This window comes from Nothoprocta perdicaria, unplaced genomic scaffold (assembly GCF_003342845.1).
Source record: "Nothoprocta perdicaria isolate Ctin4 unplaced genomic scaffold, notPer1 scaffold_27, whole genome shotgun sequence".
Taxonomy (NCBI): domain Eukaryota; kingdom Metazoa; phylum Chordata; class Aves; order Tinamiformes; family Tinamidae; genus Nothoprocta; species Nothoprocta perdicaria.
Window position 1 is genome coordinate 5,611,967 of NW_020455499.1, and position 26,610 is coordinate 5,638,576.

The following is a 26,610-nucleotide window of genomic DNA, read 5'->3' on the forward strand; positions in this document are numbered from 1 at the left end:
TTTATTTCTTTATTCTAGAGTCTGAGGCAGCATACACACAATGTGCCGAATTTCAAAAGACATTTTTGAATTGCAGTTACTGCATTAAGAGGCAAATCCAAACTCTAAGCAATTAATGCATTAAGTCAGGGATGGACTATGAAGGTGAATACACATGAAGTTTAATTAAGATTTCCTCTCTCAAAAAATATCACTGCATAATAATCACTGAGAAACAATTTGCCAAACACTGCTGATATATTTCCCTAGGACTTTTTATCCTGCACAAGGAGAGCACTAAAGTCCCTGAAGATGATACGTGGCAGTAAGAATCAAAGTGTCTCATTCTGCAAAACCCCTTAGCAGAGCTGCCCGCCAATAAAAGCTTCACTTCATGTCCATAATTCTCAATCTCTCAAAATAAGTACCTCTGTTTTCATTGAMTTTTGCCATTGCTACTTCCCTCTAAATGTTCCTTCAACACCTCTGTAACAAACAGTAAACACCAGCTGCCTTTCAGAACACGTTATCCCACAGCCCACACTCCCTTAGGGATGTCTCCAATTCCCACAATATAGCAGATAACTGCAGGGATTCCCATTAGTTCCTAGGAAGTCCAAGTTTTCCTTTGAAAAACAGTTCACGCATGTTGCAGATGCCCTCCCTTCTTCCCTTGTTATTGGCTTTTTGGTGCCATGCCCACCAGGTTGAGCTGACACATTCCAGAAGAGCTAGAAATACTTTAAGTGCCATAGTTAACCTGCCAGTAACAGACTTCTATTCAAATGTTATAATTTTCATGCCCACATTGCCCTGTGTGCCTTGCCTTTTTACTTGTCTAGAGAAGAATATATGCGTTTATGATCCTTTCTTGGGTATGAATCAATTATAAAGATTAAAACACAAGATAAAACTTGCTTTAAAAATGCCTTATTATTTTTAGCCATTGCAAAGCATAAAATAAAGCACAGTTTAATATCAAACACACCAAACACTTTGCACTTTCCCACAAGTGCACTGGTGGGATCAGGGCTGGTAAAAGACATTTAAGATCAGAATGATCAGAGACTGCAATGGGAGGTAGGTGGAATAGGGGAGTGCAAGGATGGCTATAGCAGCAACTCACATTGCAGACAAACACTTCCAGACGCTGCTCGAAGAGCACTAAATCACTTTTGCCTGGAATAGTGCAACGCACAACACTGCATGGTCCCACGTTCCCTAAGAAGAATCACCCTAAGACACCTCATCTTCGGTTTTAAATGTAATGGCTTGCCAGATGAAGGTTGGTGCAAGTTAAGACTTTAATGGCAGGCTGTACCAATCCATGTTGGACTAAAAACTGGCATAATTCTTAAAAAAACTGACAACAAAGGCACACACAGCCTGGGCTCATGCTTCGAGACATAGCAGAGAAGCTGCTTAAGAATATAGGCAACAGAGCATGGATAAAGCGAGCATCTCCTCACACCATCTGCCAGAAGTTAGTGAAAAGATCTTCTGAATTAGAAATGCACATAATTCTCATAATTTTAAGTGACCAGTAATGGACTTATTCCTCATTAATTTATACACATATCTTAAATATATTTTTGACCTTCAGAGCACCTTGTGATAGAAAGTTCAACCATTTAATTACACATTTCATAAGAAAAAAATTACTTCCCATTACTGGTTCTGGACCTATGAGTTATTTTTATTTTTGTTCTCCTCGTTATAAAGCCATGCCTCACAAATTTTTATAGACCTTTCTATGGTCTTTCTATAAAGTCACCTTCCACTCCTCTGGGAARAGAGAGAGGTTTAAGAAATAGGCTAGCCAGTATTTCTGCAGTTCTGTACTTGAGCTTCAGGCATTCTTGAGAGACCATTGTGCAGTTCTGGTCATCCACAATTTCACAGTCTCACATCTCCTAAAGATGCTTCAGTTCAGGACAGAGAAGCTTGAGTAGTTCTTGTATGGGGCCTTCTGAACATCTGGGAAGCAAGCACATGCGAGGTTATTTCAGTAGGTTTTCCAGATCATCCTCCCTGACTCAGTATCATGAGTGCATAAAAATCCACCAACTCTGGCAGTCGATTTTTATTCTTACTGCCAAAGTCATGAACAAGAATATGAGCGCAGAGAGTCACAGCAGGAATGTACACATTGGTAAATGGAGTTTAACCTGACCAAGAGAGAGGGAAAAAAAAAAGAAAAAAAAAATCACCAGAGTCTGTTTTAGCGTCCTTACAAGTAAAGAATTCTACCACTGCCTACCTGATTTTGGGAATTTCAGAAGTTACTGCATGGAATTACATGCGGAGCTGCTTTTTCTAAATACCAGACCATGGTATCTGGCAAAGAGAGGGAGCAGACAGGCTGTGGTCCCCTCACAGCATCGCACACACAGTGCTTACCCTGACACAGTCTCCCTGGTGGTGCTGAATTCGCTGGGCCCAGGTACTCAGGGTCCATTTCCTGAGAGGTCAGCACGAAAAGCACAGTTAGGAACAGGGACTGGATTGAGCTCCTGAGGGCACAGACATTTGGAAAGGTGTTAAGGCAATGCTCTTCCAAGACTTAATAGCTAATGGAGAACTCTTATTTTTCTTCTTTTTCCCCTCCATAAACAACTGATGTCAAGAGAAACATATTGTTAAGACTTCAGCCACAATGTGAGGAAAGAAATGGATGGCTGAGCCACCACTGCCTAACACCAGGGAAAAAAAATGAGCAAGAACAGCAGCATGAGGCAAAGATGACAGTTATTTTAAGCCCACACTAACACCAGCCCATTCAAAGTGTTCTGAGCTCTGCCAGCAGAACAAAAGCAAACTCTGCACCTTTCAGGAAAACAAACCCAGCATCTATCAGGGAAGATGAATCTTCATTATTATTCATTTTTAAGCAGTCAGAATGGAAACAAACAGAATCCAATTATTATTTTTTACTATGGCAGCTCATAAGGCTCCCTACCAAGGCCCAGATAGGTGAGGCAGTGTTCAAACACACAGAGAGACACATCTTGCTTGAAGTTATTGCAAAGTAAGTTGCTCAGAAAGATGATGGGAAGGGGAAAAATGACAAGTGAGGCTGCAGTCAGCAGCTCTTTAGTTCCTTTCAATTTGGAAGCTATTTGTTCACTCATAACCATTCCTGCATATCTGCATCAAGCTGAGCCACTAATTCATAATTATATATTCAGAACAGTCGCTTCTGCTTGCTATCTAMATAGGTAACTGTTCTCTTAAAATTACATACCTGCTTCAAGTCATGCTTTCTCTCTGTTCTGTAAATAAGTTTTGAGAGGGAGTTCTACTAAAACTTACACTTAYTGGTAAGAATTATGTGGCATTTCTTGATTGAGTGCCCGTGAGTGCTGGGGCCTTGTCTCAGCCAAGTAGGCCAAGCCTTTGACCTCGCTGCTGGAGATGACATTGCCAGGCACAGAGATAAAACATGCAATTTTGTTAATAATTTAAGGACATTGAAAACAGTAAGTTTTCAGCCAACATTCCTTATAACATCCCCCCAAAATCCTTTAACATTCACTTGTTGTTCCAAACATAAAAGTAACTAAATATGAAATATAACTCTTGGTCAAAGCACACTCCAGTGAGTGTATTTAGACACTCTAATGAAAAGCAAGGTTAGGTCCAGCTGKGGGTTACATATCTCCCAATTAAACTGACATTTAAGAAGGATGTTACTAATTTTTCAGCTGAAATAAATTTGCCTTTGCTACTATGTAAACCCATAAGCACTTTGAAGGGTCAAAAGGTCTAATAAAACAAGAGCTTCAAAATGACTTGGAAAGAAAAAGATAGAAAGTGCCATAGTGAGACTTTTCTTGCGAGTTTGGCCATGAAGATATGTTCAGTGTTGCAGTTTCCCTGTGAAGCCACGATGCCATTGACAAGTTGACTGGTCAGGTCAAACAGCAACCGGGATTTCAGGAACACAGAGTGGCAGAGGGAAACCTGGAGCAAACAGATGTCACAAAATGCCTTGGAAACCCTCCCTTACGGCCCTTCTTTACTCAGTAAGGCAGGTGCCACTGTGGGAATGGGGCCCTCTCTGCAGTATATACAATTGCTAGATAATTCTCCTAGCAGAAGATCAGTGATAAAATTACTTTGCCTCCCACCTAATTACAAAAGCAAACCAGCACAACAAAAAATCTTAAAAGAGAATGCAACCACAAAGGTGCCTCTCCAGTTTAAATACCTCTTTTTTTTTCAGTACAATCCATGGACAGGAGGTATTTCAGTCTGGAGACAATAACTGTAAGTATTGATAAAGTTGTTGATTTCTCAAATGGATTCATGTTTTGTATCCTCCTGGCTCACCTTACAGCTCATAAAACAGGTAACAAAATAYAAGACTTTCAGCATGCTAAAGCCACATATAATTATTTTGTTCCCTAGATAATCTAGGCCTGTCCTCAAATTTACAAAGGAAAATAGATGACAGAAAAACACAAGTCAAACCTTTTACAACCATAGATTTTTATGTACAACGCATGTGCCTGGACAGATGGATGAACTGTACACTGACCTCAGACACTCTTGGGTTAATGTAACCATCTTCTTACTGGACTGCGATGGAAAATAAGACCTCATGGGCATTGCTCACGAGACATTTATCTTTACTTGCATTAGCAAGCAGTTACAACTTTATAGCAGCTCCTCAAGGTCAGCTGGCCCTGACACAGTGGAACATATTAACATACAGGCATACCGTTTTTGCAATTAATATTATGCTGCTAGTACRCATTTTTTAAATTAACTGAAGCAAGAACTATTACTTTTTCCCAGAGTACAAACCAAGCTGGGGCTTTGTGCATTCTTTGCACAGCAGTAGGTCTTTGTACGCAACGCTGCAGTCTTGCAGTTGGAAGGGAATGAAGGGACATATTGCTACAGTCAGGTCAGCACCTTGTTCCTGCTCCTAATAGAACCTTCTCACAAAAGTTTCTACTTCCAAGTCTAAAGTACTGGTTCTACCACGGATAGATACTCTTCCTCTTGTCACTTTTATAGAGCTGCTTTATCCGAGGTAAAGAAATGTGAAGGGTAACACCAACTACTGAAATAAAACTGACCGTGAGGCAGGCACCTGCTGTTATATACCATTGTGCTGTTCTGTGGAAAAAAAATATTAATTTTCTAAGTTGGGWAAGCTAGTTTTCCAACTGGGATTTCATCACAAATACACAGGTGGTTTTGACTTGACCTCAGTTATATTCATAAAATCCTGGAACCAATTAAGCAGTAGTGATAAGACTGCTAAATAGTTTGACAGTTACAAAAATCATAATTTCATATTTAGAACTAACAACYGAAATGGAGGATCTTCCACTACCCATTCTTTGCTGCCTTGCTAATGTCCTGCTCAGCTTCTCAATTCTTTATTCTACCCTTCAGTGACACTTCCGCAACACTATGGTCCTACGTGAAAACACTTCTGTTGAAAACTACCTCTAAATATACTTGTTTCAACATATTTTAGAGAAAATAATAATCCCATATAGAATTATAATGCTGCTATAATTATTTCATTGGGAGCTTTACAGTTAACTCTCTTAACAGGAGCTTTCAAACTTACAGGCCAAGGATGGGATCCTTGTGTTTGGGGCAGCTCCAGCTGAATATAGAAGAGCAGACACTGTCTCCACCCCGAGGTTTCTCTTCCTTGGCTTAACTTCAGCTCAACAGGGCAGCAAGCTCCACACAATCTCCCCAAACAGCTGCCCTCTCCCACCAACCTCCTCCTCCTACCTTCAATCCCTTCTATTTTGGTGATGCTTCTGAGGAGGTTTGAGCTGGAGAGCAGGCAGCTCTTAGGCCAAGTCAACAGTAAGAAGGACAGAGGGACATAGTCTCAATAATGTTAATCCATATAGGAGATACATACAGAATATACACATCACATACCTTATTTTTTAAAGATATGTCACTGTTCYTCCTCTTTGTTGATGGCTTATGAACAGGTAAGGGTTTTTTCCCCCCTTGTATAATTAATAAAGTTCACAGCTATAAATTGCTCATATTCATTTACTAGTGTGATTCACTGCCAATTTTTATCAGATGCTTAAACATTTAAGGTGAATTGAATCATCTGCTAATCTGTCTGCTGATCAGTGGTTTTGATTTAAATGAGTAACAGACTGATCAATCAGAGGTGAAATGCTTTTAAATGTTAATTACTGTGACAAATTGATGTCACAGTTTCCTAAATAGTGTACAGGGCTGAGGATTTGATTCCCTTTGTGTGTGAGGCTTGCAGACATCCATTAGCTAGCTTGAGAGAACACAGGAACACACACTTTGAAATCATTATTCTAACCAGTCAATGTCCTTTCTAATGAAAAAATATTATGCCTGATGTAATCCTAATTACAAAATTATTGTATGTTTATATCATTAGGCATTTTTACAGTACATTAACAAAAGACACTATGCTATAGACTAAGAGTTTGCCCCTGYAAACAATTATACACTTGAATAACCCTCCTTTTAAGAGAAGTTCCACTTCAACAATCTTAATGAGACAGATCGTGTGAGCAAAATTCCTCTTACACCTATTGGAAGATATTCCCCTTAATATTTGAACTTTCTTTTTAGCATCATTAGCTGTTTCAGGTTTGGGTTTTTGCTTCTTTCTGGGTTTTCTTTGTTTGATTGGTTGTTTTTGTGCTTTGGTTGTTTTCAGGCAAATTGGCACAAATAGCAGATATCKCTTTAAAGGCTCGCCAAGATGAAAAAACGTTTCATTGCTTTTGTATTTTAAAATAACATCCTATTTCATTATAAACCAAAATAAAATAAATGCTGYTTCAAAAGAAAAAGTGGAGAAAAAGCTCTGCAGAACATCCAAAGATAAAACTGCATTTAAGTTTGCTTTTGCAATAAAAAAAGAAGTCTTGATATATAAAGACATTTCTCACCAATGAGAAATTTGATATCAAAATTCAGTTTCCTGCCTTCTTTTATTAAATATATGGCTTGCACAAAGCTAAACAACCTGGTGTTTTAAGTATATAGGACAAGTTTTTGTCATCTTTTCCCTGTTGGCTTGACACCCAATAGAGAACCAAGAGCCAGATCTTTGCCTTTTTTAAAAAAAAATARAACCACACACACAAGCATACACTATTTTCTGCAAGCCTCCAAGCAAAGGATGAAAAATCCAAGGGCTAATCTCAGCATACAACAGAATAAATCTTGAGGCTGCACTGGAAATGACTAGACATCATCCTTGAGCATGAGAAGATTCATCAGGACATGGATGGGGGTATTTCAGCCCACCTCTCTGATAAAAGACATGCTGCAGAGCCACGTGAGGTGGTTGTGAGCACCGGCCACACAATTCAGCCAGAGTCATGTCATGTCTGCCCTGGCCTTTGAACAAGACTGCTTCTATATTAGGACCTCTCAAAAATAAAGGTCTAAGGATATGGCTCATGAAGCACATTTTCAATTTGCAATGGAATATACATCTTCTCTTTAAYCAAGTCTCTCTTGAAGGCTACACGTAACCACAGTCCATAAATTGGTCATCATAACTTCTCCTAAATCCTTCCAAAAGGTTCCAACACAAGACCAGCATTTGACATATTCCTGTGAAAGTCCAGCTGAATTCAACAGGATCAGTAAGCTCATGTCTGCAGAGAGTATGATCATTATATTGTAACTAAATTCAACATTTATAGTGTAGAGCTATTTATGTGCTGTCACCCATAATTTATATTCCCTTAAAGGCACGGTGTTCTTTATATTGCATTTCTGATGCTCTCTTCATTGCTTATGTATGAAAACAACTTGTGCYATCAAAATTCTGTTCATCTTTAATAAAGTCAGTAACTAAAATTACAACTATAAAGAGAGATGAGGCTTCCTGACCTGTGGTAAAGTGAACTCATAGGGAAAATAAAGATTAGTTTTACATTATTGTGTGTATGCACAATACAGRCTAATATTTGTACTTGCCTAAGATATTTATTGTTTGAATGAACTTGAACAGCACTTAAGGGCAGATTACCTTATCCTCAGAGGAATAAATGCCTGGGTTCTGTCCTGCTGCCAGAGGACCTGCAGTACTGTGCAAGGGGTGCAACTCTGTCCATACTGGACACGGTCAAAAAATGGTAATTTCCTGCCTATTTGCTGCAGAGCAGAAGTGATTCAGGCATTCAGAAAGTGCCAGCTGGCAGATGTAGTGAATCCATGGACCTTGAAGGTGCAGGAACCAGAAATAACAGAGGCAAGTCACGTACGAGTTGGAAATGAGAGAGAWGGGGAAACAAAGTGGTCTGCACACACAGTGGTGTGCAGGGGAGGCCCTGCAACTCCCTCCCATATAGGAGGYCACAGAAGAATTCAGGGGTCTTCAGATAATAGAAGAATTGGCAGGGGAACAGATTAGAAATTGTCATCTTAAAGATCTTTTCTGAGCAAGAAACAAAGGAGTACTGGCCCACCGTCCTCATGTGAAGTTTCACAGTTTCTGAAGTTAAAAGCTGGATGTCCTGCTGTAGAATATCAGTCAAATTTTCAGATCAAGAGGCAGACAAGTGATCCTTTATCAACAAGAAAATGGGTTAATCTATGCTGTAGACTAGCTGAAGCAACAAGGGAGAGTTTAACCTAACAGTATTAAATGAAGGTAATAAGGAGACAAACGAAGCACAGGGAAGTCSAGAATATCATGAATGTGTTTAGCTGAAGTAGGAAGAAAAGAAAAAAAAATAACTTATCGCTATACCAGCAACAGGAATCTGCAAAAGAAAAGAAAAGAGAGAAAAAGAGAGAGTGTTTGGATACTTACTGGTGAGAAGAAATTTCATATAATTAGCACTAAGGAAACCAGATGGGATGACTCACAGCATCACCAAAATGTTAAAAAWCCTGTTTTATRACTTGCTYAAGGGCAGAATGGGTGATAGAGGTGGAAGTGTATATTAAAGACATCATTACTTGTTTTATGGTTATTGATTACCGAGGAGTAGAGTGTCTTGAATGAATATGTATCAGCGTGGCGAGCAGCAGCCTCCTGAAAGAGATACCGACAGAGCAAATCGGGCTGGAGGGATGAGCAGCTCCTTAGGCATCTATCTATAACCTGTGAAAGCCACTGTCTGCTCTCATAGGAGACTTCAGTTTGGGAGATGCCTAGCAAGCTTCACGTGCCTTGTAGTTATACAAGTTACTAAAAGTTATATACGAGAGCCCTCTAACAATAAAACAGAGCAATCTAGTATTAGTCAACTCTCTGCATAGCCTCCCTGCAGTAAATCAGTATGCTTAATCATTGCACTGAAGTCACTTTGGGACAAATGACCATAAAATATTATGCCTAATATGAGTAAACAGAGGAAGCCAAAGTCTCAGGGAATACTGTACAGCTTTGACGCTTGAAAAGGGCTAGTTTTCCAAAGCTCAGGACAATTGCAAGTAAATATGTTGCGGGGGAAATGGGATTCCTTTTAAGAAGTTTTATTTGAAAGATATGATTCTATAGTCATGAACAGCTTTTAGCAGAAGTTCATTCTGGTTCAGCAGAGTGTTTTTCAAACAGCCAGCAAAAATATTTAAAAAAATAAGGGGAAAATAAGTCTAAAATATGACATGTATACAGCAGAAGTCAAAAGGTAGAATGGTAAAACTCCAGTTTGGCCAAGATTAATAGCATTAAAAAAAACAGAGGATAAGGGAGTTAACCATCATAATCCAGAAAAAAAATGAAATACAGTAATTGAAAGTGACAGTCATGAGAAATGGTGAATTCTTCATATCTCCATGTTACCGCCTCAAGATTGAATTTGTTTCAGAAAACTAGTAGACTCTTACAAGATATACTCTAACTGAATGTTAATAGTAGGCTCAGAGTGCAGGTTATACGTGAAATCTGTTAGGAGGTGAAACAGATGAAATTACAGTTTTTGAACAGATGAAACGACATCTTAATGTTATATTGTAAAATTTAAAACAAATGATCAGCTTGAACATTTTCATAGGTAAAGCTCAAGGTCAGAGTGGTTTCATTTCCCTTTTGAAACGCTGGGGTTCAAATGATTAAGATATGAAGAAATATATATATATATTTAAATTTAAAAGGTGATTCTCATCTAAAAATAAGGATCTAAAATTTGGAGTTTGAAGAAAGCAAAAGTATCTGCAGTCCTTCGGTCACGGAAGAGTTTGTCATGCTGTATGGTGGTATGGGTACCTATCTATTGGCAGCTATAGGTACCTATAGGCAGATAGGTACCTACAGGTACCTATCTATAGGCAGCAGAGATTTCTTCTCTAACAAAAATGTTCTTTTAAGAAAACTAATCTATAAAAAAATTATCTAAAAGTTCAAAAAATGGGTTATGTAGAAGGGGAAGGATACAGGACTTCCCTCAGAGCCCATCCTCATGGGAGACACAAATTAAGCCTCAGACCTGAGACCCACATAAGCAGCTGYAATGCTGAGTCAAGCTTGCTTGACCCAGCTTGGACTCGGTTCTTCACAGTCCAAGTAGTGCTCACAGAAAAGGCACTTTCCCCAWCTCATCCTTTCACCACAACCATCCACATGATTTGTTTAGGCAAAACATGGACCAATGCAGATACAAACCCCAATTATCAGCCATGGGGCCCCAACACAGAGCACCTCAGAAAGTGATTTGAAAAGCGGAATCCAGGTCTGTGACCTGGATTTGAAAAAGTACTGTTTATGAGCATGATGTCACACAGTCCAGTTTGATGCTTTCATATTTTTCTGACCTTAATGGGAAACAAAATTACATAGAATACATTGAAAGCCATCTGCAAAGATTTTATCCCTCAGCCCGCCCAAAGTGTTTAACAGCATGTGTTCTTGTGACTGTAACTGGAAGCCTTGTTTATCTAGAAGTTCATTTTAATGAAGATATTCTCTTGTGGTTATGTAGCCTGTGTAGAATTTATAAGCAGAAAGAGCAGCTGAAAAGAAAAGCTATAAGCTCTTACATATTGTCCTGCACTATAAAACATCCCAAAGGAACTCATCTTGTAACCATTGCTATGCAATATGAATTAAGCATCCGACAACACTTACTTTTTGCATTTCAGATTTGATTATCATCATCATCACTAGTAGTCCTGCTTCACCAGGAAAATACATTCAGTTCTGCACTTCAAACCTCTGTCAAATGTTCTGGCTAAGCAAATACATTTTCAGTATTCTTTTCTAATATAATCCCTGTAGTAAAAACCCTTCAAAAACAGCATAAAAATATATTTGCTGCCTATGCAGCATAAATCCTAAAACCTATTATTATTGACTTTTTCTGTTCAATAGGACTGGGAGTTACATAAATGATTCTTAACTGGAGAATTGAAAGTTAAGGTCATTACTTCCAAAGACAAGATCCTCCTAAACAGGTAAAACAGCAAAACCCACAGAAGTCCTGCACATACACCACAATGTTGTAACCTCAAGGTTACTCCGAAATTTATTTAAAGCAGCTGAAAATAGTCTGTTTCAGCATCAACAAGCGTTACTGGGTATTCTGAAGGCAAGAAAACCCATGTCATTAGAGCTCTATTGGCTCCTAAGCATCACGCTCTGGTGTTTGGTTCCTTTGGCTCCCACCTGTGCTATTCCTGCAGTGCTGGCAGCAGGGAGACCACAAGGCTTTTCTGACACACACACAGTCCTTCCCCTTGACCAATTAGCCATGTGGGCCAAACACAGTAATTACACAGCAGAAGCTCCTAATTGAGGGTGCTAAACCAAACTGCAAGTCAAGTGGCACAGATTGCAATCTAGCACCTAACCAAGCTATAACAATAACAGGTTCTTGTTCTTACAAAGGATGTGATCCAACTGCTGAGGACCCTATTAAGAGGGGGGAATGGGAAAATAAAGGATACTAATAGTCTGATCAAACATTTAGTATAAGTGTACCCATATTGCAATACTATCTACACCTAGCTGCTATCTACACCTGAGAGTCAGCAAAAATCTCCTGGGAAAGCTGTAACCTTTTGCTTGAGAAAGTTCTCAGTGAAGGAAAGATTCCTCAAAAGGACTATATTTAACATTAACTCTAATGAGGGCAAAGACTAAGAGAATTAAAAAAAGAGCCACACAATCTTAATCTGCTTTAGATGAACACCTTGTTTTACCCAGGTTTTGAAACACTTTAGAAAAYTGAGTCACCCTCCTTGAAGTACTTTTTTTTTTACTGTAAGTTTGCAAACAAGCAAACTTAAAAGAATAATGTAAAAAGCCTACAACTGTTTCTAAACTTGGTACATGCTAGAAACTTTAGATATTATTTGACTTGTGTCTACTGGACTCATACTCCTTCCTCCATCTTAGCTAGTATTTTCAAATATCCTCAGTTTTGGCTTCATTCTACCCTCTTACTGAGTATTAAAATGAGGTTTCTATAGCCTCCTGTAAGAAGAGTTGATGCTGAGCATGTCTGAAAGACCTTCTCCCAGCAGATAAACTCCTGTTTCCAAGGGGGTTCTGCAGGGTTTGGTGCCCTTTTTTGGGAGCTCTACTCTTTTTTTTCCACAAGAGACTTCTTGCAGGTCAAGATCTTCTAGTTCCTTACAAACAGACTGTTTATTTGCCTTTTTTTTTTTTTTTTCCCTTTCTTCTCTGTTCTTCCAAGATGATCAAAAAACAGAGAATACTTTTCAAAAGAGTGAAATATCTTTGGATTTGGAAAGGTCTTTATTTTTCTGCCTATCGAAGAGGATACTTCCTGAATTATACATAATAAACACTAATACTCTTTGTTTATAATAACTACCATACTCAAATCAACTTTTCTGTGATCATTTCATTCTAATTGAGGACCACAGAAAAACCATGTCCTTTCAGGTTTTACTTTTTTAGTTTGTTTTTTACTTTCTATATTGAATATAAATAATTTGACTCTAACAGATCTCTTGAAAGAGATATTTTCCTTGCTATTTTGTCATTATTAAAGACCTACCAAAACAAAGTACAGAGCCACTGAAAGAAAATTCAGCTTGTTCTTTGAGGCAGTAATCAACTACAGGAACACAAGATTATCATCAGGAAAAATAATTTAATTGAACTCTTACTTCTTACACAACACTCTCAACCCACCAGTAACAAGAGACACTAAGGAATATTATTTTGTTATTTCACAGGCAGAGAAACTAGGTAATAGAGCACAGAAACTATCTGCACAAGTAGGACAGAATGAATGATGCCCAGAAACTGGTTTCTTCACTCCCAGCTTTATGTTGTACGATACCTATTTTCTGATCTCCTCTTTACAACTTATTTCATCCTAAAGATCTAGAGCAGCATGCTAGTGGAAATCAGGCTATACAACTCCATGATTATCAGGACTTCCAAGACCATGCTTATCAGTCTTCCATCAGGACTTCCAAGACCACAAAAAGTTAGATAAGATCACTTTTATTTTACTGAGGCTAACCAAGCTAGACAGGTGTTTTACACAGCATTTTGCACAGGCAGAACTTAGAACTTTTTAGAGAACCTCCTATATCCTTCTCTTTGCTTCCCATATCCTTTTTTCTACCACTTCAATCCACCATGGTAGATGGAGTGACCCCTATGACAGACTTCTTGTGATCATGTCCTTTCAGATAGGTTAGATCCCACAGAGATTTAAACACCTCAAACTGCTACAATTAAGTTCCTTACCCTTTAGTCCCACTTTGCTCTTGTTATCCTTATTCGTTTTAACAGAACCCAGCAGAAATCTCCTATCCCTAGAAAGACTTGTTGCCTAAAATAGGTCACCAGGAGCTCTAGGATGCTCTTCTGGCCGCCAAGTATCACCAATAGCATTAAGGCTTAAAGCCACAACACTTACAAGCTATGTGAGACATTGTGATCACTTTCATCACATTTTTATCTGAGCTGATGACTATTTTCCCCCCCCCTTTCAAAAGGAATTGTATTGAGAAACATCTAGTTTCACCCAAAACAGAACTGCTGAGTCCTGTGTACCTGAAGGAGCATAAATGGCAGGTTTTTTTACACTTACACAACTAAAATGTCAATTAAATACTTTTAAAGCCACTGATGTCTGGAAGCATTTCTGCCCATGGTTATAGGCAGTTTGGGAAGCACATAAAAGCAGCAGCTACTCAAATGATTTTCCAAATTGTATAAGGACAATGAAGAAAGCAAAATATATTTAATGAGCAACTACAAATTTCCCTAATAGAACAATATCTTATGATAATGCATTATGATATCATTGCATAGTAGCAGAAATAATGAAAATTAGCTAACTTGTTTAAATTCCTCACTGTTCCACAATCCCACAACAAAGTCTCACGTTCCCATTTACATCCCTCTCAATCCTCACTGCAGCAGCTCCCTCATCCATGTGCTATCTGGTTCTCCTAGTTCATGCCCATCAACCAAACTGCCTGGTTTGCTGGTGAGGACAAGGCAGGCTCAGGGCTGCACTAGAGCCTCTACTGTACAAACTCATTTAAATCAGCTCACAAATTTTCAAGTTAGGGAAATTTGCCCAACTCCCACTGTGTCAAAAATAGCCAAGGTCACTGGTTAAATTCAAGAGACTGATCTTGTAAAGGTTGTTTGTTTAGGAAAGCTACTAAAAGGAGAAAAATAGATATTAGCATCATGAAAAAATAGTTCCTATAAAAATGTRCAGATATTACAGCACAGTGACCCAAATTCCAAATCACATTACTGCACAGTGCAAATATCAAGAGTRTGGGGAAATGACAAAAGAGTTAGAGCAGAAATACAGGGAAGGAAAGAAAAAAGTCAAGATGAGGGTAGTTAGATTACTGCAGTTATCCAACAYCTTCGTAGCCAGTGGCTCACGGGGATATGCAAGCAACAAATACACAAGCAAGAAGTGTGATTATATATGGCAGTCCCATAGGAAGTTAAATGATGAATAAATCTGAAGTTATTTTTTTCCCAAAAAAAATGAAGCATTAGAGGAACTTAAAGAGGGATTCTCAAATGAGACTCCATTAGTTGATAGAGAGAGGAGTTGAGTTAAAAAGTCCTTGCAGTTTTCTCAGGTCAAGAAGGAGCATGGCAAAATATAATGATTGGAAGCTAAAGCAAATTTAGACCGCAATAAGACAAGGCTTTTTAAAAAAGAAGCAGTTAATAACAAAAACAAATTACTAGCAAAATTACACYTTCTGAAATATTAAACAGCAGCAATAATCTCAGATCAAGGAACAAGGCTGTGTGAGCTAATAGTCATTCCCTGGCATCACATGTGCCAAAGTTGGAATGATCACACTTTAACCTTCTATCCTGGACATTTAATCTTTTAGAAACCTACTGATGGACAAAACATACTTCTGTTCCTTATACTACCAAAGAGAAACGTAACATCAAGTGCATTTATTTTCATGTAAGGAATCAGGAATAAAGGCAGAATAAAAATTGCTGCGTAGAAAATTTCACTTATTTGATRATCAGTTCTAATTGAAGCTTTGATGAATGCACAGCTGACTGGAAAATAGCTTAAATAGTTGAACAAGAAAGGCAAGGAAACAAAAGAGAGGGAATTCATATTCCACAGCTTTTAAGGTGTTACATTTACACACCAGGAAAATCAAGTCAGAACTTCAATAAGGAACAATTAATGCTTAGAAAGAAAAACCACGCTTTTCAAAATTGTTTTTTCTTTGAGACAAAAAATATTTGAGCAAGAAAGACAAAAATTTGCTTTATTCCTTTCRTTTTGACTTTGTGGTCAAAAGGCTGAAAGCCCTGAAGACGGCACCAGGAGTGAATTCATAGGACTGTGTCAACTCTTTTGTCATAAAATCCAAGCTATGAAACCACATCCCTGCAGAGCTCAGCATCTCTAGGAGGAAAAGACAGGGGRCATCCAGGCTGACAACCTGTCAGCTGTAACCCATCAATCGTGTTATTAAAGAGGGGCTATATATTCCCAATCAAGCCACAAAATTGGGAACTGAGTGTGACTGAACATAGCAGAAATGCTGTTCACTGCAGTACACCCAGCAAGTCATTTCTAACTGGGGGGGTCTGGGCCTTCTGCCCCTTCCTTCTCAGAAGGTAAAGGGCTTGGTAAAGAAATTCTCTCTTAAACAAGSGGTGAGAATTTAAGGTTTCCCACTGGATTTTGGCCACCGCCTGCCTTTGCATCATGTTGCAAAGGAAAACAATGCCCTGTCACTCAAGCTAGGAAAGCAAAACAAGCAGAATTTTGTGCTCTCCACATCACTGCCTTGCTTTTCATTGACTACTGGAGGCAGCAAGATCCTGGCTTTTCCTTGAAGGGAGTTCAGAACCAGGATAATATAAGAATATAGCAGACAAGTAGAGGGAAATCATGATGTTCAAAAATTAAGATTTTCGAAATCTATTTTTTTTTTCTTATGAGGGAATAGAAAATTTCCTGCCTGCATAATTTTTGCAGCAGGAAATTACAGCAGGAAAACTCTTTAGTTAGTACCATTTTTAAGTCACATAAGCCACCATTTTATTACTGCGTGACAGTCCATATTAGATTGCCCAGAGTATTATTCCAGCTTATGCTCAGAATGCTGAATACAGTTTCTAAAAGGCTTTTATTTCCTTATTARTGTTCATATACTTGCATGTTGATTTTTCTGTAGCAAGACTAATACAGGATTATTTCTTTCAGTTACAGACTGTATAGTGTGAACCACAGACTTTACACAACTGAAAAGAAAGCCATAGTTAAAGCTGCTAAATCTTGCCATAATGGAAGTAGATAATACATAAGTCTTTAGATAAAAAGTAAGCAACTTATTCAAATCAGCCTAGTTAATAGTTACAAGTCTTAATTTATTCTCGAGGCATAAATTCCCAATGAAAGTTGACACCAACATTAAGTTAGATAGCAACACAATAAGCACTAGGAAATAAATGGTTTATAATTCTGAAAAACAATTTTACAGATAAAAATCTCTATATACACATGGCTCCATAGCAGTCCTCTTTCACTAGAAATATGTTGCTAACTCCTGCAATTGAGTGCAAAAGGAAGTGGTTGTTGAGTTATATCACTTTAAGGATTAGGATTTTTGGCCAAGTAGAGAGTTTATGTCAAGAAATATGTTCAAGAACTATGGTCTGAAAAAAATGTGCCACTTTCAACATTATTTGTATTTCATACTGCTTCACATCTCAGATAAAGGTGTGCTTTAAAATACTCATTATTATACCTGATAAATAACTKGGAGTGGCAGGAGGAAGAGGTGGAACTAAGAAAATTAGCAGCAGAAACACCCATATGAAACACCTGAGTAAAAAGTGTAACTAGTATCCAACAAGCTGAGCTTGATTTCWTAACTCTGCCACTGAATTTCCTATACATTTGGGCAGGGGTACAAGAGTCTGGCTAGGCCAATAACTTTCTCACTTATTAGGAAAGTGAGTTTCTATACCATGAGAAGACTATTTCAAAATGGTCACATACAGAGCACAAAAAGAATTAGGAATTATAATTTAAAAAAAAAAATCTTTATTTTCACTAAGATAGGAAATTCTTTACTGCCAACATCATTAGAGGGCTTTGAGCACTCACTGCTTCAGAACAACAGTAAGTAAGGTTATCCCATCAAGTGCTCACTAATAATATAGAAAGGTCTATTAAAATTTTATAATTGACTAATTTGTTACTTCTAGTTTCCACAGCTAATTTCTGCCACATGAAAATGCATTATCTCCCCAGACAGAAGCAGACCCCACACCTATTGATTTGAAATCTCAGGTAAAACCCATTGAAGTAAACACAAAGGTCCCTACTGCAATATTTCAAGTGGATTGAATGCAATTAAAAGACATAATACGAACTTAAAATATCTCAAAATTGTTTCCCATGAAGTCTTGCCTCACCTTATATGTATGGATCAGTGATATTTTACCTTCAATTTTTTCATCTTAATAACTAGCCATTATTGCATATTACATGGGTTTCTTTTTTTTTAACGCTGTGGCAGAAGTAATTAACTTTGTACCAATTACCAGGGTGCGTATTAATATTCATAGATTTTACAGAAAGAATGATCTTGAAATCTCACAGCAGGCCTGGTTAAAATGATTCATTAATGCTCAGCACAGGTTTCTTTTCTAATTCATTAAGAAAATATTAGCATAATCATGTGGAATTAATTTTCTTAAAAAAGGTTGATACAAGCGAGAGATTAAGAGGACTGGCTTGTGCCGTAGCCTGTCTCTGGAGAGCGACTATCGTATTCATGGGATCACTTGCCAGTGCACTTCAATAACGAAGAAGAAACTAGAGATGGATTGAGGCAATTGAGCTGAGGATTTCATTTTCATGTGAATAATAAAATAAAAAAATATGCACTGTGTTCTTATATTTCTCTGTATCATGAAAGAGGGGAGAGAAAAAACACATTACTCAACATGAACAAGATGCTGAAAGAAAATAAGGCAACAAGGTGATGGGCTACCAATGAGAAAAGCAGCCAGGGAGAGGAGCAAATACCTAATAGGTTTGAAGGGTGAGGGGAAATTTCAGGAAAAGTAATCAAAAGGGAGATGACCAGAGAGTGAAAGCTAAAAAATCTCTCTCTCTCAAAGAGAAGAAAAAAAAGAAAAAAAAARRRGAGAGAGAGAGAGAGAGAGAGAGAAAAAGGGGAGCTGTATGACTGAGGTAGAAGAGAGGCATTACAGAAGGGGGAAGTTAAGATCCATCCCCATCACAGCGACACATTCCAGAAGCATCAGGGAGCTGCTCCCACCACGAGCAAGGCAAGGAGAACGTGAACACCCCGCAGAGGAGGCTGTATCCAAACTGAATAGCATTCAGTTCAAACCCATTACAAAGATTCTTGTTCTTCCATTACCATCTCTGTTAGTGATTATCAGAGACAGTGTATCAGTGAATACACTCAAAATACAGTTAAGGGCATCTTTTTCTTTTCCAAATATTCTCCCCCTACCTCACTCTCCTAATGTCTTTTTTTTTTTTTTTTTGCTTGCTTTCTGGGAGGATTTTTTTTTAAGAAATATTTGCTATTAAAGTGAAAGACACCTTCTGAACCTGAACAACATGAAAAACTTGACTATGTAAAATCTTTTCTGATCAATAAAAGTAAAAAATTCAGGAAGACTTGCACATATTTTATATAGTTGCTAATGGGGGGAGATAAAAGTTTTCATTAACTGTGATTAGCTGCCTCTATCCATTTTGATCAGTAACCTATTGCTCTGAGTCTTTTAAAATTCACACTTTTACCATTGCCTTCTAGAAACATTACTGGGATTTCCATTCATATCAACTTATCAATTGCCTTATCATACAGAGATTTATTTCAAATTGCTCTTGATCAGCTGAAAGAAAAAAGGCAGCTCCTATATCCCTTGCAGAAAGAAGACATTTTCAGACAGTTTTGAAGCATGAAGGCTAAACTGCACTGCCAGAGTGGCAAGTGGGTCAGGCAGCCACAGAGGTAATTTATTGTTAAGCTCTGAGCAGATCTAAACTCCCGACTACTACTTTAAAGCCTGGTGCACACTCTAATTATAGTCATCCCATGAATAAAATCCAGGGAAATCAAAGCCAGGCTGCATTTTCAAGGACACAGATTATATAGCCACAATGCAGCAAGATTCTGCCCGTGACAATAGGCACTCAAAATAGAAGCCTTGCACACTCATGCATGTAGACATGCATTCACATGAAGGATTTGGGAGGAATAAAGAGCTCAGATTTGCAGAGAAGAAAAATCAAGTGCTTGATGTTTTGGCAATATCCTGTATTGATGCAAATACATTGCTTGCTTGTACATGCAACTACGTAAGTGTTAATACAGATACAATTTCAGTGTTAACATACCACATRTKTTGGCTAATTTAAATGCTAGTAAAATGCCAAGGATCTATGCTTAATTACAGCACTCAGTATTGCGAGCTGCTCCTAGTGCAGTGCTGTTCTCRGAGCCATTTTGCAYGTTCCATCCAGGATCCAGATATTACTACTTCCYTCTATTATTCTTTTGAGAACAAGTTATGCTTGTATTGGTCACCAACATTGATGTTTCCAACTCTGCTTTCCATAAGTGAAAGGTAATGGTAAAGACATTCAAGTTTTGTTAAAAATCCCAAAACACAGTATTTTTCAACATGTTCTTCATCAGTTCCTGATAATTTTCTGCAGTATTAGCTAAGCCTTGGGGAGCTTTGCAGAAATCCCAGACCTTGGTATAGATGACCCCACAAGATGACCCCTGAAGTCATTTTGCTATCTCTGTGCCATGGTTTTAGCTCAGCTTTAAAGTGGCCTCACTGAAGTGCCAGCATCAAAACAAGCTTAATGAAACATTTCAGTTAAGTAACCCAGTCTTAAAAGTTTTCTGCAGTCTTCTACCTAGACTATCCCGTTTCACCATTTTTCAACACCARTGCTTGAAAAAACATGGTCTTTCCCATTAACTGACACTGAAGTAACCACCTTTCAGCCCATTACAGATTTCATCATCCTATCAAAAGGAAAAAACTTGGTTTCCATTTTTGTGACACAGATACATTCCCTTAAGAGTTTGACCCATTCTTTTCTAGTTTGTCACCTAAGGTCAATGYCTTTTTGTACATCAAATCTTTTATGAAATCTCTGTTCAGCATCTCCTCACTCTCCCTCTCTTGAGGTTTGCCTGGGCTGCACTGTTCTCTTGCTATGCTACCCCCCTATCTTGTGACTTTTTTTAATGTGTTTAATCCTACATCTTTTATCTGAACCAGGCTATACCAGCTGCAGAACCCAGTCATTTTGATATAGCTGAAAATTTATTACTCTGAAAATATAATCATGAAAATTATTTTAAAAGGGCTCTACTAAGCTATATACAATATTATAACTCAGACTGTCAAGAGCATGTAGAGATTGCCATTTCAGAATGTCTTCACTTTTTCATACCTTTCAGAATCAAGTATTATGCATCAAACATGACAAATGYTTTAGGGGCAAAAGCTGCAGTCACAACATTCACTGACTTCTTAACTGCTACAAAATAAAATGAGAATAAGATTATGAGATGTTTTGAAATTATAAACCTCTTCCATTGCAAAAGAGACTGAGGTGAGGACAGAGGTTCAGCTGACATGGGCAGCRTTAATTTTGGAAAATAGTGCCTATATCTAAGGCCTGTAATAACCAGCAAATTTTTAGTTTACATCCTACTTTACTATGAAGTACAAGCCACTAGCATTTATTATGAATAACATTTTTTGTGTGCAGAAGCTTAGGGTCTTGATTACAGACAGAACTTCTATTAGATTTTATTAAACATTTCTTAATTATAGAAAAGCAGCAACTTATTCATACAGAACAATTCAAGAAAATAATAGCAGAAGTAAAAGAAAATTCTATAAATAAAGCAAATATTGGTTTAAGAAGAGAAAACAAAGTACAAATTACATTTTTTGTAAGTCCATGGAAGACTTCATACGACAAACTGGAGATCTGAATTAAGCATGCAAAAAATATACGATTAAAAAGAAAACAATGACATCATCAACAAAAACACTGTTAACAATAAGTCAAAGAGGTGTAAAGTAACACAGCAACCTTTGYTGACAGCAGATCCTAGAGACTGGTTGTCTCAAGTATTATGATGCACATTTAATGGATTGCTTAAAATTCATTAAATACATAATAGGATCACGATCCAGGAAAGCACTTTCTTGAATAAGCATTCTGTACTAAAATGACTCTGAAAGTGATAATGGCTTCTCAATATAGGGAAATGTAGTAAAGAAGCAATTTGCTTATATGTTTTTGCAGACAGTCCAATTAAGATGTCTATTTGATGTTCAGTGACAGACAAATAGCTGGAAGATGTGCAGCTCAAATAAAAATGAATGACAACAGCCTTAGAAATACAGAATTTACTTAGATTTTAAGTGCACTCTCACATCAAACTAGCTGCCTATTTTGATTATTGCATCTCTAGAAGCAGACCAGAGACGATTTACTTAACTTCTTAAACTAGTAAAACTGAAAGAGGTAAAAACAACGGGAAGAAAAATATCAAGATGCAGGCAACWATTAGCTAAATATCAAGTAAAAATATGTAGGTAGAATATATGTCCTTTCTTTTGCATGTGCTATAGAACTAGAGGAAAACACTTATAAAATTGAAAAAAATATATTTATGTACACACAGAGTTGCTTCCATACACTAATGATGCATATAAGCTCCATAAACAACATTATTCTTACAAAAGTCTAGTAAGTACATCATCCACAGGTAAATGAGCTTGGACAGTGACATTATTAGGGATATTAATCACCATGTGTCTAGACAGAAGTGAAACRTATGCGTAGGCTGGCTGGCCAACATGCCAGGAGAGAGCAGGTAATTACAAGGTACCTTTTATGTGAATACAGACACATGCATTATGACCAGAAACACATAAAAGAGTATAAGGAAATAAGTGCAGCTAAGGAACACTAAGAGGAACCTTAATTCAGGGCCTGGCACAACACAGAAGTTGCAGCATTTCTGGGTTTAGGTCTGCATGATGCATTCAGGATTTGGGCAATAACTCCCATCAGTGGTTTGCAAGCACCCTCATCACTCACAGTAGCCCCTCCAAGACCTTTAGGACTTTTATTTTGCAAAATATCCTGCAGTCAAATGCTTTCCATTCCTCGTTGGGATCACTGACTTATTTCTTGATAGGTTTTAGTCCTAAATATTTTTGCATCTCAAAGACAGTAAACCCATTAACTCTGAGTGGGTTTAGAAATTCCTGCCTGAAAACCTACCTGGCGCATCCCTGMAACATGTTTCCACTCTACACCAAAATCACACTGCCATAAATTCAAGTCAGTAGATTTTTGAATAAGACATGTGATAACAACCACCCACTGGAGACAAAAAATGAGAAGCTAACCCTGTCTCATCCCATGAATTGAAATACAACTGCCACTTGTAAAATTTTGACTCTGGAAAGCTATAATTCCCTTATAAATGGCTGTGAAAGATATGTATGCTTGAGCTTCTAATTCTCTTATTTGCAGTTCTCCCCTTGAATGGGTAAATCCAAACATGGTGAGAGGCAGGTGGCTGTGAGCTGCAAATGTCACTGTGAAATAGATATGATCAGGCTAGTTTTAGTGATGATCCAATAGGAAATGAATTGAGATTACAAAGATAATCGTGGGCACTTCAATAGTAACCTGAACTGCATTTAAAACAGGGTTTTTTTTTTTTTTAATGCAGATTTGGAGTCACTTTATAGCTCTTAAACAGAATCATTTCAAGCCTATTTTAAAACCAACTCRGAACATAACATTATCCTATTGTTTGTTTTCATAAAGTATAAGATACTATTATTGTTTATATCCTATCATTATGGATAAGAGGCCAATTGCACCGAGTTTTGTCATTACTAGAGGGACCACCCTTTGCAATGCAGTCACTCAGATCAATATATATCAATGCACCAGAGATGCCAGGACAGCGGCAATACCTCTTTGCTATTCTTCCTTCCCATTTGCTAACCTTACAATTGTTAAAGACACTTTTGCCTGTTTACTTCTGAGCAGCTCATTCTTACAATATATGACATTACAAATAATTCAACCTCCCACTGCATACAGACACGTGTAATAGAAAAGCAACACATGGCACATTGCACAGTTATTAAATCAGTGCCATATCCACAGCTGTCATAGACATGCAAACAAACATAACTTATTTTCGCCCCCCTCTCTTCTCATTTACCCTCAGCTTCCCTCTTTCTTTCTCACCTTGCTCTGTGTTATATTTCCAACCTACATAAACAACAAAAGAAGTAACTCCAGAAGAATATGCGTTATTTCTCATGTGCTATTTTACCAATGGCAAAACCCTCACTAACTGCAGTGGTGCCAAGGCTCCCAGAGATCTRCTTTGTCCCAGAGATCCATCTCCTGTGTTAAAGCTACAGCATTAGGCTCTCCAGCATCCCCACAATTCCCAAAGGGTGCTGCCACCTTTGCAATAGCACCCAGCCTTTACAGACCATCCACRTAGTTTAGCCTTGTCTAAATATAAAGCATTTTCAACTGACTTCAGATGTCACCTAGGAAAAATGATCTTATAGGAAAGAGAAAAAGACACTATCAGCTTAACCTTAAACACTGTGACAATTCCTCTTTAGGTAGGTCTATGGAATACATAGGTGAGTGGGACTTCTCTTATCAAATGATTTTTGAAAGCAGGGGCTGTGTGGCAACATTGGTCCTTAGCCCCACTCATTAACATTAGCAGAAGAGTAGGATAGACTAAATTTGAGCAGAGCATCATGGACCCTCAACTTTTTATCCTCTAAAATAAAAAAATAAGATATAATTAATAAGTGCTGCAAATTCACACAAATCAGAGTTCAGGCAGACCAGTGGAGGAACAAATGAGAAGGATAAGTTTAAATTTGGTATAAATTATTTTGTATAAAAAGGCTGTTGAGAAAAAATGRCCTCCAGATATCAGTCTAAAACACACCACAATAGGAAAGCTTTTAGAGAGGATACTGCACAAATATGCTGCCACTGCTAGGTCACAGAAACTTGACCAATACTGRTATAAAGGAAATTCTTTCTTGCTTTAATCCTTTTCACCAGCAGGATCTTTTGGGCTAAAGGGATTAAATTCAGTACTTTTGTAAAGGTCAAAAAGAAGCATTTCTAAAATCTGTTCTTCAACTTTCTTCTTTGCTTCTTCCAAATGGGGCATGAGAGAGAGCAACTGAATGGGCTCAGGGTTCCTTTTAACATATTTTTGACATTTTGCTCCTTTTTGTCATGGAGCTAAGGGCAGTTAGTTAACTTCTCAAGCGCTCACAAAGGAAGAGGTGTCAGCAGAGCACACTCTGCTTCTTTAGAGCTGACAGCAGCCTTCAGAAGACCTGKGAGGAAACCACACTTCCACTACTTTGCCATATATGTATGTGTGTATATATACACACACATTTTAAGAAAAAATAATCATTCAAGTTTCCCTGGCAAATGTAGCCTTTGTAATGTTGTATTTCAATTTATTTGATGGAGCTAACTCTCAGCCCTGCTACAGATAATTTTTAAGGCTTCCTTAAAATATTAAATAGCATCTTGGGGCTGCACAGCAAAAAAAATTATCACCTAATCATAGCACCACTGAATCACAGCGAGCAGACACAGAAGAGAACGTCTGCTCTGTCCCCAGGCCAATGAAGTATTGCCCTCTAGAGTACACTTTCTACTTATTTCACATTTAATTTTAAAGTGTCTTTAGTGATGGTTTTCACCACTTCTTACTCTTCCTTCTACTCTGAATTTAGAGTCAGAGCTTTATCATGGCATTCAGCCCACATTTTATTTTTCTTAATTTCATCCCATTATTCTCTGTTGTACCAGTTTGTTCCTCTCCATGGTAATTCTCCTCCACCATTGGTCTTCACCAAAGAAGTATTCCAAGATAGTTATCATGTTCCCTTCTCTATTTGCACTGGCAGTCTAAATGTATTATATTCCTAATATCGCTTTATAAATCAGAAGCCTCAAGTCACTTAATCTTTCCAGGTATTCCTCTATAGAAGGAAATRGACATACAGAAAACAAATCACAGACTTCAGATACTGAGACTAGTTATGCAGCACAAGCCACTATCCTTAGTTTGGTCTGCAAAGCCCAGCGATGGAGATGGAAGATCTGCCTATCTCATCTGCCCCCATCCRCTCTGTACAAGACAGGAAACTCCCCAGCCTGAAAAGATTTTTTTTTTCCCCCCTTTTCCTTAAGTTTTGAGTCAGGCTCAGTTGAGGTTAGTGCCACAAAGGGGATATTGTATTGTGAAAGGGGATATTGTATTATGAAAATACCAATTCTGGAAGCAGCTGTTGGCTGATTTCATGAGTCAACATTAAAAACTCACTGTGAACCTCATCATGCCTTCGTTTAACCTCAGCCATAAGGATAACTCACGCTTCCATCCAGTCTGTTCAAAACAAAAACCCATCAGAAAATTATTTCTTCACRCCAATTCACTGTTCATTACCACAGAAGACCCTGCTTCTGAAGGAAAAACACATGAGAGATCCCAAGTTCTCCCAGATCTTCAGCATGTCACCCATTCCTGCCTCTCTCTTTAGGCCAAGGGGGGCCCAAGCTCCAGGCCAAACCAAAAARGACAATTTGCTTGAACTTGGAGTGATCTCTTCTCTTTGGGATCAAGGGCAAAGGGAAACTGCTTAAACTAGATCTGCAACTTGAGAAGCCACAAGACAAAACAGCACCCTCCAAGCAGCAAGTCCACAGTCTGCAGACCAAATAGGAGTGTCAAGGTCTTTTATATTTAGATTTTTTCCTATTATCTGCTGGACAATTTACCTTTCTTCCCAAGGAAGAGCAGCAGCAGCTTTCCAGCAGCAAATGTCACTGTGCCCCAAGTAACAGGGTCATGGAGGCTCAGGGCAACAGCCCATCTCCAGTTTCCAAAGCCTCCAAGTATCAGAGGCAATTTCATTAAAGCTAATGAGAACTCGGGAAATCAAACCTGTCACTAGTCCATTTTTCTCCAGTTCACATTTTGCTGTTCAGGAATATTTTTTCCCCCTTCTCTCTCTACTCACAATTTCAAAACAGATTTCTATTTTCTATGTGCTGGGTC

The 26,610-nt window shown here is 38.0% G+C and overlaps 1 long non-coding RNA gene across 1 annotated transcript in view; it reads right to left on the reverse strand.

The window, feature by feature from the left end:
- Positions 1 to 1,871: 1,871 nt before the first annotated feature.
- Positions 1,872 to 26,610, reverse strand: part of LOC112948609 — a 59,590-nt gene continuing 34,851 nt past the window's right edge. The window contains exons 2-3 of the long non-coding RNA XR_003249659.1: positions 2,380 to 2,492; positions 1,872 to 1,956 (exon numbers count right to left, since the gene is read on the reverse strand). This is a non-coding gene — a long non-coding RNA (uncharacterized LOC112948609). The remainder of the gene's footprint in view (positions 1,957 to 2,379; positions 2,493 to 26,610) is intronic.